Raw genomic sequence first — 13,096 nt, 5'->3', positions numbered from 1 at the left:
ATGATCCTAACACATTGCATCAATTCAACGGACCTCAAAATATTTTGCCACTAATTTTTGTACTCAGCATCTAATCTGTTGCGTCAGTGTCCAACAATAGTTGGCCAGCATTGAGGGATTCCATTTGCACTGATTTCCCTTTTCCATGGTCATAATATCCTGGTGAAACCTTTCACCATGTTCGTTATTGATTGCACCAAGATCAGCAGGGAACAGGCACAAACAGAAAATGAATTTTCAATAACTTGTTTTTGTATGCTTGAAGATGACCTAAAATATGACAGGAAATCACAAAAATAGGTCATATCTAAAAAAAAGTACTACTCTGCTGGTACTTGTCACCTCTCATTCATTATGTTACTGCCAGTACTTTGAAACTACCCAATTCCCTTTAGAGTTGCACCATGCATATGGAAATTCATACCCATTTAGTATTGTATCGGTGTACTCTGCTTTGAAATTCATTTAATCAAATTTGGTATTTCCTAGCAGAGATGTATTGGAGCTCTTATTTACAGAATGAAACACAAAAGTATGCTGCACAATGATTGTAGTAAAAACACAATGCTGGAAATACTCAGCAGGCCACACTGTATACTTTTAATATTGCAAAGATAAAGATACATAACCAATGTTTTGGGCCTGAGCCCTTCATCAAGGTATGAGCAAAATGTAGGCAGGCTCCTGAATAAAATGATGGGGGAAGAGGGGCAGGGGAGGAGTACAGGCCCACAGGCAAGAGGTCATAGGTAGATAAGGGAGGGAGGGCACAAGAGAAAATGAAGGAAGGGGTGGTAGCTCTGTGAATGGAGAGGGAAGGGGGTAGAGAGGTGGAGGAAAGGAGATAGATAAGGGAGAGATGGAGAACTGGGAGTGGTTGAGCAGAAACTAAAGAAGTCGATGTTAATTCCATCCAGTTGGTGGTGGTCCTCCAGTTTATGGGTGGTTTGGCAGTGCTTGAGGCCATGGACAGACATGTCAGCGCAGCTTTGTGTAATTTAGTAGTGTAACTTTGAAACTCCAATCGTAGCAGAGTTTCCCACATCCTGACACTTTTATACTCTGAGCCTCAATGCAGCTACTTGAACTTGCTCTGATCAGAATTTGATGATTCCTTTTATATGCAAAATGCTTTGTATCCACCTCATTGGGATGAGCCTGAGACTCATTTAATTCCTAAACTTCCATGTTGGGGCGTTTCCCAAAAAGTTGCATTTTTATTTCCAAAATAATGTATGCTGCCTTCCATCTTAATTTGTGTTGTATATGGATATAAGATTTTGTTAAAACAAAAATCTGTTTGAAGGAAAAAATAGATAAATGGGACTGTGCTGAAATGCATATATACATTTAGCCCTTGCAGAGGATGGATGTTTGCATTATGTTCTGAGCTGTATTGAGTACCTTGAAGACATAGATGCACGTTTTGACCATTATGTCAATGTTCTTTTTCCAGGATGGGTTCCCCACCGAATTTTATAAAGACTTCAAAGATCTCTTAATGCCCCTCCTTATGAAGGATCAGGTGGCAGAGACACATACCCTCCCAGAGTCTTTCTCAACAGCAATTATTACGATGATTTTGAAAAAGGATTGGGATCTGCTGAATTCCTCTTTCTATAGGCCCACTTCATTATTGAATGCAGATTATAAAATGATAACAAAAGCTTTGGCCATAGATTGGCACAATATTTGACGAAGCTGATGAATCCAGACTAAGCTGAATTTGTACAAAAGAGACAATCAGCAGAAAACCTATGCAGATTACTCAATATAGTGGATCTGGCACAATTGGGGGTGGATTCAGGTGTGGCCATGGCTTTGCATGCAGAGAAGGCCTTTGCCAGACTGGAGTGGGACTTTCTGTTCAAAGAACTGGAAAAATTTGGATTGGGACAGCCATTTATTAATTGGGTAAAAGTGCTCTATCATAAACCCTAAGCTAAAATTATTACAAATGGTCAGATGTCTCCAGTGTTCCTGCAGGGCTGCCCATTGTCCTCAGTGTTGTTTGTATTAGCTATTAAATTGCTGGTGAAGTCATCCGACAAGATCTAGAAATAAAAGGGTTCAAAGTGGGTCAGGTGGAGCACAAAATCAATTTATTTGCGAATGATGTGCTAGTATGTTTGACCGACCTGAGGGATCATTGGCCAGGCTGGGGACCAAACTGGAAAATTATGGCAAGATCTCGGGGTACAAGATAAATTTGAATAAAAGTGAAATCTTGCCCTTGACAAAGGGGGATTATAGACATGACCAACAATGGAGCCAGTTTAAATGGCTGCAAGAGGGCATTAAATATTTGGGGATAAAAGTAAATAAGGATTTGAATAATTTAAACTCTTTGCTCCAGAAGATTGAGGAGGATTTGCATAGATGGAAAACCCTGCCCGTAACGTTGATGGGCAGTTATTTGCATTAAAATGAAGGTGATGCCAAGACTACAATATCTATTTCAGTCCTTGCCCATTCCATTGCCCTAGGGCTTCTTTAAGGTGCTCAATGGATGTGTCAGGAAGTTCTTATGGAATGGTAAAGTGGCTAGAATCTCCATGGAAAAATTGACATGCGAGTATAAATTGGGAGCCTTGAAATTACCGGAATTAAAAAAAAAAAAAAATTTTTGGCGGCCTAGTTGAGGTTTATCACCACATTCTTTGAGGGAGGTGGTAGTCCCTCCTGGGCACAAATTGGACCACACACAGGAGAGTTTATATATAAATTGGACACAAAATTGATATCAAAGAAAACAGATAACCCCATATTAAAACATGTAATTCAGACATGGCAAAAAAAATTAATATATTGGAATAAATATGGGAATATCTCCTAAAGCGCCCTTGACCCAGAATAAATTAATACCTATGACTTTGGATAAAATCCTGGACACCTGTGGTGGGATGGGAATAGGTGTATTGAGGATTGTTATGAGGAAGGGCAGGTTATTTCTTTTGAACAACTAAGAAATAAATATGGTTTGTCCAATAAAACTTTCTTCTGCTATCTCCAGCTAAGATATTTCTTAAGGGATAATTTTGGACTGACTATGGCCCTGGCCTTATGCAGTGACATGGATATCCTAATTTGAAAGGGGAATATGCTTAAGTTTATTTCTATGATGTTATCTCCTATTCCAAAGTGAGGGCCAGAAGCCAGGCTTACACAAGTCAAAGGAAAGGTGGGAGATGGACTTGGGAACAACAATCCACTAGCCGTGGACAGGATGTCAGCAGTTATTAATGCCAGGTACAATACAATTTCTGCATCAATTGTACCCTATACCACAAAAATTAATTTTGGAAATGTCCTTCAGATGTGGTGTGGAGATTGGAACCTTTAGCCACTCAACCTGACTCTGTACAAAGGTGAAATTCTGGGAGGACCTGGGGGACATTCTGAAAAAAATTAAAGGTGGATTTTTCACAGAATCCAGAATTGTACCTTCTGGGAAACATCATGGATAAGAGTTTTAAACTCTCCAGATACCAAATTCAGTTTGTGAAGGTGGCTTTGTCGGTAGCTAGGAAGTGTATAGCGGTCACGTGGAAGTATGACTCCCAAATAAACATTACACGATGGAATACGGAGATACATACAATTCTTAAGCAATTCTCTGCAAGATGCATTCACCAAGAAATGATAAGCAAATCCACTTAACTGTCATCATATATATCCAGCCAGACATTATAGACCAAACTTTACAATGTACTGAAGAGTGCATTTACACATTACAGTCAATGTAAACCCAAAACCATATTACAAATTACGAAGGATATGTCAAACCAATTCCCAAACAAAATGAAGTGATACTATCTCCACCAGCTGGTTTCCTGGAGAAAATCACGTACAATTTAAGGAGAAAATATGACACATTCATTAGGGTATGGCAGTCTTATCTGCAATGTATAGGCACGCAGATATAGCTACACCCCTTCTAAATAGAAGAAAGGTTAAAATCCGTACTAAAAGTGGAACGATTGCGATAATTGAAGTGGGTCGTGGTGTAGATGATGTGCTCTTGTTTGTATCTTTTTCATTTTACTTTGTTACTTGGGGTTTATATTTGGTTCCTTTAAGCGTTTGTGACTATAGATTTTTGGTTCTTTATATTTAATGAATTTACATAATATTTTCCTCACAGTATTAAGGTATGGGAGGGAAGGGAGAGGGGTGGGCGGGGGGGGGCAATGGAATCTTAATGTGATATAATCATTGAAATGATGTGAGTGGGAAGGGAAGGTTGAGAATCACTGCTGTAGACCTAATTATTTCTGAAATATTTTGCTTGAGAAAAATTGTCATTGGCCTATTTCCTTTGGAGTTCTGAAACCGAGCAAATAACTAGTCAATTAGGTACAATTAAAACAGTGGTTTTCAAACTTATGGCATAGGGAATACTTAAAGTGGGATGTGAGTAGAAAGAAAAAGGTTGGGAACCACTGATTTAGAGGATAGTTTTTATAATGTAATACCTACAATCTGTAAATATTGGCACCAAATTTTTAAGAAAATATCATGTTTATGTCTTAAATTATATGTAATTTCCTCACGAGGTACACAACTATGTATTTCAGCATGCTGTCTATCCATTCCCAAATGCGAATCTGATTTCGGTGTCACTGTGATACATTTTCTTGCAGCTGCTTATGCAATTTCACAAATTCCTTTTGAAACGTGTTAAGTTTCAGTTTTGGCCTTGTTTCAGATATATTACCTAATAAGAAAAGCATTGGATCTTGAGGACATTTAACTTTAGTGGCCCATTCTAAAAATGCTCCTGATTCCGTCCAAACAGCTTTCAATTTTAGACATGACCAAGTGGAGTGTAAGAAAGTACCTATCTCTTGGTGGCAACTAAAATATTTATGTTAACTTCTGAATATTTGCTGGCATTTTAACTTGAGCACCTACTTTAACAGCAGCCTTTTCTACTTCTTCCTCTTCCTTTTTTTGCTTCTGTTCTTCTTCCTCTTTGTCACTGGCCTGGAATTCTGCTAAATATGCAGCTTCTCACACATGCACAGTGATGCATCTTCTTCCTCATTGTCCATCTGTTGCTGCAGCTGCGGTAGCACTGCAGTTTGCTGTGTTATTGTCTTAGGAGCTCTTGCCACTCGACTAGGAGCCTTCACCACGATGCCTGGATCCATCTGAAAGGTAGGCCTTTCTTCTTGCCCTTGCTAATTTCTTTCTTGCACTCCCGATGGGCCAGCGACGTTTTTATCCTTCTTAGGTGACATTTGTTAAATTCACTCTGTTTAAAAACAGTTTCCAAGAGTTTACTTTTGGTCTCTTAACTCTTTAGCTTTTTCTCGGCAGAGCCAGATTCTTGTGTCCTGGCTCTACCTCATCACATGACGCGTCTCCCCCACCCCAGATGTGCTTTCTTCGTGACAACATTAGTGTGTTGGGTCTAGGAACAGTTCTCTGAGATGGTGACTCCCAGGAATTTGCTTACCCTCTCCACCTCTGACTTCCCAATGATCGTATTTTCCCTTTCTAAAGTCCACAATCAGCTCCTTGGTTTTGGTGATATTGAGTGTGAGGTTGTTAGTACACCATTCACCCAAGTTTTCAATTTACCTTTTGTATACTGACTCGTCACCTTTCTTTATACAACCCACTACTGTGGTATTGTCAGCAAATCTGTAGATGGTGTTATTGTCATTCAGAGTCACACAGTCATGGGTGTAAAGCAACGAAGGCAGCGGGCTAAGAATGCAGTCCTGTAGTGTTCCGTTACTGATTGAGATTTGGAGGAAATGATCCAGGATTCAATTACATATGGGGTATTGAGGCCCAGGTCTTGGAGTTTGCTGATCCGTTTTGAGGAGATGTTATGCTGTTGAATGCCAAACTGTAGTCAATAAAGAACATCATGATGCATGTGTCTTTGCTGTCCTGATGTTCCAGAATTTGTGTAGACTTAGTAAAAAAGCATCCGCCGTAGATCTGTTTCTGTAGTAGGCAAATCGGAAGGAATTGCAGGAGCTGAAATGCTTCGAAAACAGCCTCTCATATGAGTACCATTGATCGGTAGTCATTTAGGCAGATTACCACATCCTTCTTGGGCACAGGTACGATTTGAAGATGGGGTTAGAACAGATAATTACAGGAACGGGGATTAATTCGTTGTGTGGGATAGCTTGATAACTACATCATAATAAATTATACACCAGAATAGATACTATTCTACTATTGCTACAGATTAACATGATTTATGTAATGAACTGCTTGACTGGAAGGATGTAGTTGTTACATTCGAAGCTTAATATTACAGATTTCCCCCACTATCTGAAAGTAGAGCATTCCAATGAAACATTTCATAAGTCAAAATGGCAGAATGAAAAGAAGCAATTACCATTAATTTATATGGGAAAATTTTTTGAGTTTTTCCAGACCTAAAAAAATCTATTACTAGATGCTGATTAAGAGAGACCACTTTGCTCCTAGCAGAACCAATGGTAACTTCAGCAGCTTTCAAGATACTTTCTCTCTGCCTGTAAATAATATGAATGGTGGACACAGGCAAGTTCAACACACGCACAATGTCTGTATTTCATTCATCACAATTGAAATGCTTGATTACGTCCAGTTTTCTTTCTTTGGCTTGGCTTCGCGGACGAAGATTTATGGAGGGGGTAAAAAGTCCACGTCAGCTGCAGGCTCGTTTGTGGCTGACCAGTCCGATGCGGGACAGGCAGACACGATTGCAGCGGTTGCAAGGGAAAATTGGTGGGTTGGGGTTGGGTGTTGGGTTTTTCCTCCTTTGCCTTTTGTCAGTGAGGTGGGCTCTGCGGTCTTCTTCAAAGGAGGCTGCTGCCCGCCAAACTGTGAGGCGCCAAGATGCACGGTTTGAGGCGTTATCAGCCCACTGGCGGTGGTCAATGTGGCAGGCACCAAGAGATTTCTTTAGGCAGTCCTTGTACCTTTTTTACACTAAGCGTTTTACACTAAGTTTTACACTAAGCGTAACACCCTTATGAGCTCTTTTAGGCTTTTCTGATACCTTAGGACACATCTTTCTAACAGATACACAAAATAAATTGAGATAAAGCACAGATGTTCATAGGCACAGTTCAAAGCTATGACAGCTTGACGCTGAGTATAGATCCCGGGAAAAGAGCCTGGTGGCTCCGCACTTGCTGCCTCTCTAATGACTCGCTGCGAAACAAACCTGAATGCTATATTCAGTTTCGCCTTTTTTTATAAAAGCGAAAATCCTCTTTGGATTTCTTTCAGTTAGTGAAAACAGGTACTAATGTAAGTCCTTTGTAAAAGCAAAGTGGCATAAAGTGAACTTTTGAAAAGCAGGGGATACCTGTATTCAGGTTAGAACACTTGAGTTATTGCAACTCCGATGACTGCACTTGAAATCCATCCCCTTCCTTTTATTGTACAATGTACAAATGCACTAAACATTTTCAGAGTTGTAACAAAACAGTTTACACCAATCAAAATAGAAAAAAATAAATTACCACAATATGTCAAGACAGAAAAAGAGATAATAAAGGATAGATAAATAATCACAGTTGAAGTTAGTGCAAGAAGAAAAGATCCTGATCTCTATAGGAACACCAGGTACGACCTGCAGAATGCCATCTTAATAGCAAAGATGTTTCTTTGAGTGAAGGTAGAAACACAATCAGGTGCACGCCAACTATTGCGGGACTTGCAGGCCAGTATATCCTACAAAGCAAAACCTAATGTCATAAATAGCTGTGATGATTCACTCCCTGATAAGCTGAACATCTTTTATGCCTGCTTTGAGAGAGAATTAATTGTTCCAGTGAGAATCTTTGCAGAAGCTGGCCACCCAGTGATATTTGTTTCAGAGGCCAACATCAACATCTTTCAAGAGGATGAACGCAAGGCGTCAGGCTCTGATGGCATACCTGATAGGGTTAAGGAAATCTGTTCCAACTAACTAGCTGGAGGTTTCACAGACTTTTTCGTTCTCTCACTGCTGCAGTCGGAGGTTCCCAACTGCTTCCAATAGGTGTCAGTCATACCAGTGCCCAAGAAGAGCTGGGTGAGCTGCTTCAATGACCATCGCTCAGTCGCACTCACATCTACTGAAATGAAATGCTTTGACAGGCTGGTTATGGCCAGAATTGTCTGTACTACTAAAACTTGTACGCAATTTGCCTATCTCCACAATTGTGCAACAGTAGATGTATCTCACTGGCTTTCCACTCAGCCCTGGATTACCTGGGCAACAGCAATACCTACATCAATCTGCTTTTCATTGATTATAGCTCAGCTTTGAATTCCATCATCCTCTCAGTAATGGTCAGCAAGCTGAAAAACCTGGACCTCTAGGCCTCCCTTTGTAACAGGATCCTTGACTTCACATCAGAAGATTAAAGTCAGTGCAGTTCAGTAACAACATCATGTAACAATTAATACAGATGAACCTAAAGGATGTACGCTTTGCCCACTGCTCTATTTTCTCTACATTCATGTGTTATGGATTATATTATATTTTATATATAAATGTCTTTAAAAGAAAGAGATTGTGGGGGTTCAGTGTAGGTCACTTCACAGAGTAACAAAATACATCCCGTTTAAAATGCAAGAGCTTTGCTGAAGTTAGACATTCAGGCACCAGTGATTTTTGCAAATACAATGGAACTGCTTTGGAAAGAATTTCAAAAGCAGGTGCTTTAATATTCCAATCATTTACTTCTCACTTCTCCAAGTTCACTGGTATAAGGCAATTCTTATACTGTGCACAGAATTTAACACTTACGAATTTTCACCAAGCTCTGGTGCTTAAAGGTAAATGAATACCGCTCAGGAAGGTTCTGGCTGGTTATTTTGCACCTTTTTTTTGCATAATATTGCTGCTGCAAAACAACACATTTTGTTACACATGTTCGTGACAATAAACTAGATTCTTGATTTCTGAATGATGTTTTAGTAGTACAGACAAATCTTTTGGTGGTTCAGTAGTAGTTTATGGTTAGGCTAGTCTGATGAGTTTCAAGAGCATTAATAGCTTTTGGATAAAAATTGTTCTCGAACCTGGAGGTGCTGGACCTCCGATCTTTGTACTTTCTGATGAAGGGAAGAGCTAGAAGATATTTTGGCTAGGATGATAGGGACATTCATGTTGTTGGCTACCTTATTGAGACAGTATCTGACTTAGATATTTTCAATGGATGGGAGGTTGGTGTCTGAAAGATTTGGCTAGGATTGACACTTTCTGCAATGAGATGGCATCTGCTGTTAACCTGTTGTGGTTCTAGGTGAATTGAATTAAAATGAGTATGTCAATATAATGCACTTTTGAAATTCTTCTGTCTTCTGTGACATGCACAGTCTCAGGAGAACGAGTGCATTGAAAGTGATGTAAATTGAGAACCTAAATTCTCATGGTGATTAGGCTTGGCAGGATATGTTGCATCTCTACCTTTTCCAATTTATAAACTAGCCCAACAGGCCACTAACACCTTTAAAATATAGCACAAGTAGAGAAAAATAATTTAATAGACCACTGTAAAATTCTACATGAAATTGGGAATATGGACACCTTAAGAGCAACATAAGGTGTGGTAAACACAGTCAATAATTTATTGTAGGGTATCTTTTTGTTTTTGACATTCTTCACGGCTGTTTATTTATATTCCATAGGGATGATGACTATCAATTTCCACAACAGCCATGGAAAATCTCTGCACATATTTTTTGTGGGCTTTTTTAAGTACCAAAAACTGAAACAAACAGTGCAATTTTTTTCCATGACAAGTGTAGCAGCGCTTCTTCAGGAATATTTTATTAACACATTTATGTATTGAAACTCTTTGTCCAAAAACATTTTCAAATATTAGATTGATTTTTAGGGTCTTCAAAATGGATTGGGGTATGTACAGAATAATAAAGGTATATTTAAATATCATTCACTGACTGTTTCATGGACATGTTAAATTTCTTTGTAGCTATTTCTTTGTCTGTTAAATAGACACATGTGGTAGTTTCAATATAATTCTTGTTTCAACAGTGAGAAAAGAAAATCCTGTTTCAGAATCTCCAGTTATAAAGCACTCAGTTTTATAATTTGTGAGTATTTATATTGTATTATTTTGCAACTATAAGGACGTTAGATATAGAAGTAGTATTAGGCCATTTGACCACAATGTCTCTCTGCCATATACCAAGATCACAGGAAATCTTTTACTCCATCTCCACTTTCCTGCACTAGTTTGATTGACTCAATGCCCAAAAATATATCTTTTACTCCATCTCCACTTTCCTGCACTAGTTTGATTGACTCAATGCCCAAAAATATATCAGTCTTTGTCTTGCATATATTCAGTAAAGGATCCTCCACTACACCAAAGAATTCTAAAGGTTTGTTTTTCCTCTGGAAGAATTAATTTCTTCTCATCCCAAGCCAGAATAGCTGACCCCTTATTTTGAAACCATTGATACCCATCCAGAAGAGGCATCATTTTGGCATTTATTTGCACATTTCATAGAGATTACTTCTCATTCTTCTTAACAGCAGAGCGTAGGAAGGTTCAGTATGTTTAATATCTAATCATAGGACAGATCTTTGTTGCATGTATTTCCTTTCTTGGGTAGAAAGTCAAAACCTTACAGATTATTTCAGGTACAGTCTCACCATGCTACTTTGTAATTTCATCAGACATCTTCTCTTATGCTTATATCCCCATTGCAGTAAATGTCAACATACTATTTGCCTTTCTATTTATTTGCAGTATTTTCATATTAACTTTAGTGATTTATCTTCAAGGTTTACTTCAATCTCCCTGAACGCAAATATTTTTTCAAGTTCTCATATTTTGAAAAAAGTAGTAAAGTTCTGATATTTTTCTACCAAAATGGATGACTTCACATTTTTCATTTTGTATTCTATCAGCCCTTCCTCATTATTTGCACAGCTTGTTCGTAAACTTTGCTGCATGTCATAACTTGTAATGCCATCCAGCTCTATATCATTGAGCCACATTTTTTACAGCAATAAAACATACTAAGGGCATGTATTTCAAAATTTTCAATGACTTTTACCTTGGAAGGATGTTTACATCTGTCCGTTCCCAATTATTCACTTAAATGCCACACATAGATTTTAAAATTTTAAGATTTTAAAAGAGTTTAAGATTTTAAAAGGGACAGACAGAGTAAATGTGGATAGGCTTTTTCAATTAAGAAAGGGGGAGATTCAAACTAGAGGACATGGTTTAAGATTGAAGGGGGAAAATTATAAGGGGAACATGAGGGGAAATTTCTTTACGCAGAGGGTGGTGGGGATGTGGAATGAGCTTCCGGCAGACGTGGTCGAGGCGGGATCATTGGTTACATTTAAGGAAAGACTGGATCGTTACATGGATAGGAGGGGACTAGAGGGGTATGGACCGGGTGCTGTTCAGTGGGACTAGGAGGGTGGGGATTTGCTATGGCATGGACTAGTAGGGCCGACTGGCCTGTTCTATGCTGTAAGTGGTTATATGGTTATAGCACAATGATGATTTAATCGGTGGCTAGTGTAGAGGAACATTTTGCCTATCAATAATTTTAAGAAATTATCCACTTGTAAATATTGAACCAATAGCTACCAAATCCTATTTAAAAACCTATCAAGAAACATTCAAAATGCTGGAAAGACTCAGCAAGTCAGGCAGCACTCCTTGAAAGACAAGATAGTTTACATTTCAAGCCAAAACCCCTTCCACAGTAAGTATTCCAAAGTGGTTAAAGTAGCAGAAATAAATTCTTGAAGTGAAATATTGTTTACATACTACATATTAGAGAAACTTTTATTAAATGTTACTTTGCTATTTTAAGAGTTAAATTTGAGGTGTCCAGGTCTCCAAATTCTCTACCATCTTTAAAAGATAGACCACAGTCTTACCTAATCAAGCATTTTAGAATAATAACAAATTGCTCCCTCAATAAGCACATTTTCTTTGAATCCTCCTCTTCCCCACACTCTTGGAATCCTAATCCTAACCCTCAAAGAACCCCACCTTTCAGTCCTGTCTTTTAGTCAATGATACGGACATTATTCCTTCTACTGAAATCCTCCATGTTATCAATTTTATTCAAGCAGCAGTTGTTTGTCCAGTTTCCATGTTGATGCATTTTCTTCCAGGGCCTTCAGTTTTTCCTGAGCCATTATCAGGTCATTTTCAACCTGGTCCACTCGAATTGTCAGGTTTTCAATGGCGCCGTCCCCATCACCGATATTTTGTCTGCTACCTCTTTCAGCACGTTTTCTACATTAGAAAGTCGTCTACTCAATGACTCCATTGTTTCCAGCAATTTTTGCTGACCGGGTGTCGACCGCCTGTCTATTTTAGTCTGCTCTGACATGGTTGCACCTTTTTCACAAGTCCCTTGTGGTCTTTTTGTTGACAATTTCGGCAACTTCTGATGTTCAATGGTAGTTTTTTGGGTCTTATTTTTCTGACCTGTCATTTTCTATTTTTAAGCACATAAATTCTTTAGTCTTGTAACTTTGAATCTTCTTCATGGAGAGCTCTTCTAACCCACGTCTGACTAGATCCTTCGCATGGTCACGCCCCAGCATCTGATAACAATTCTATTATTTTTTGTATTCTGAGTATTGAGGCTTTCATTTTAACTTGTCTGATATCTGAAACTCTGTTGTGCAAAACTTTTTTTTAAGCACTGGAGAATTGACTAACACAACTGTAACAAGGTCTGTATAAACTCCTTACAGTCAGTGCCGAATTCAAACCCAGGTCACTGGTGCTTTATTAGCATTGCACTACAGTTATGCTAACCGTACTGTTAAAGTGGACCTGCAAAGACTTGACAAACAAACACAAATACAGCTGCCGAGTATTTTATCTTTGGTTTGCAAAATGTGAGAAATCTGTTACAGCAAGAGGCACTGCACGTGTAGCTAATCTCACCACAAGGGAGTTTGCCTCGTGGCTCACAAGGTTGTATATTTATACAATAAATTTCCAGCCCTCCAGGACATTTGAACAGACTTCTCCATATAAGTACATTTCTTAGAATTCTGTTGGGATTTATTAACCAAAGGTTAATAGTCTTTAACTGCCTTTGCCAAGTAGGGAGTTGTTGTTGTTCTTAATAA

At 38.7% G+C, this 13,096-nt stretch overlaps 1 protein-coding gene across 7 annotated transcripts in view; it reads left to right on the top strand.

Annotated features, from left to right (window-relative positions):
• LOC138755644 (NEDD4-like E3 ubiquitin-protein ligase WWP1) overlaps nucleotides 1-13,096 on the top strand; it is a 140,887-nt gene that overhangs the window by 27,645 nt on the left and 100,146 nt on the right. For 3 of the 7 annotated variants that reach the window (XM_069922009.1, XM_069922008.1, XM_069922007.1), the window contains one exon: nucleotides 10,007-10,065. The exons of the other annotated variants lie outside the window; for them this stretch is intronic. The gene's annotated coding sequence lies outside the window, so the exon portion shown is untranslated. The remainder of the gene's footprint in view (nucleotides 1-10,006; nucleotides 10,066-13,096) is intronic. 7 annotated transcript variants of the gene reach the window in all.

Source organism: Narcine bancroftii, chromosome 2, assembly GCF_036971445.1.
Source record: "Narcine bancroftii isolate sNarBan1 chromosome 2, sNarBan1.hap1, whole genome shotgun sequence".
NCBI classification, from domain to species: Eukaryota; Metazoa; Chordata; class Chondrichthyes; order Torpediniformes; family Narcinidae; genus Narcine; species Narcine bancroftii.
This window is presented reverse-complemented; position numbering and strand designations above follow the sequence as displayed.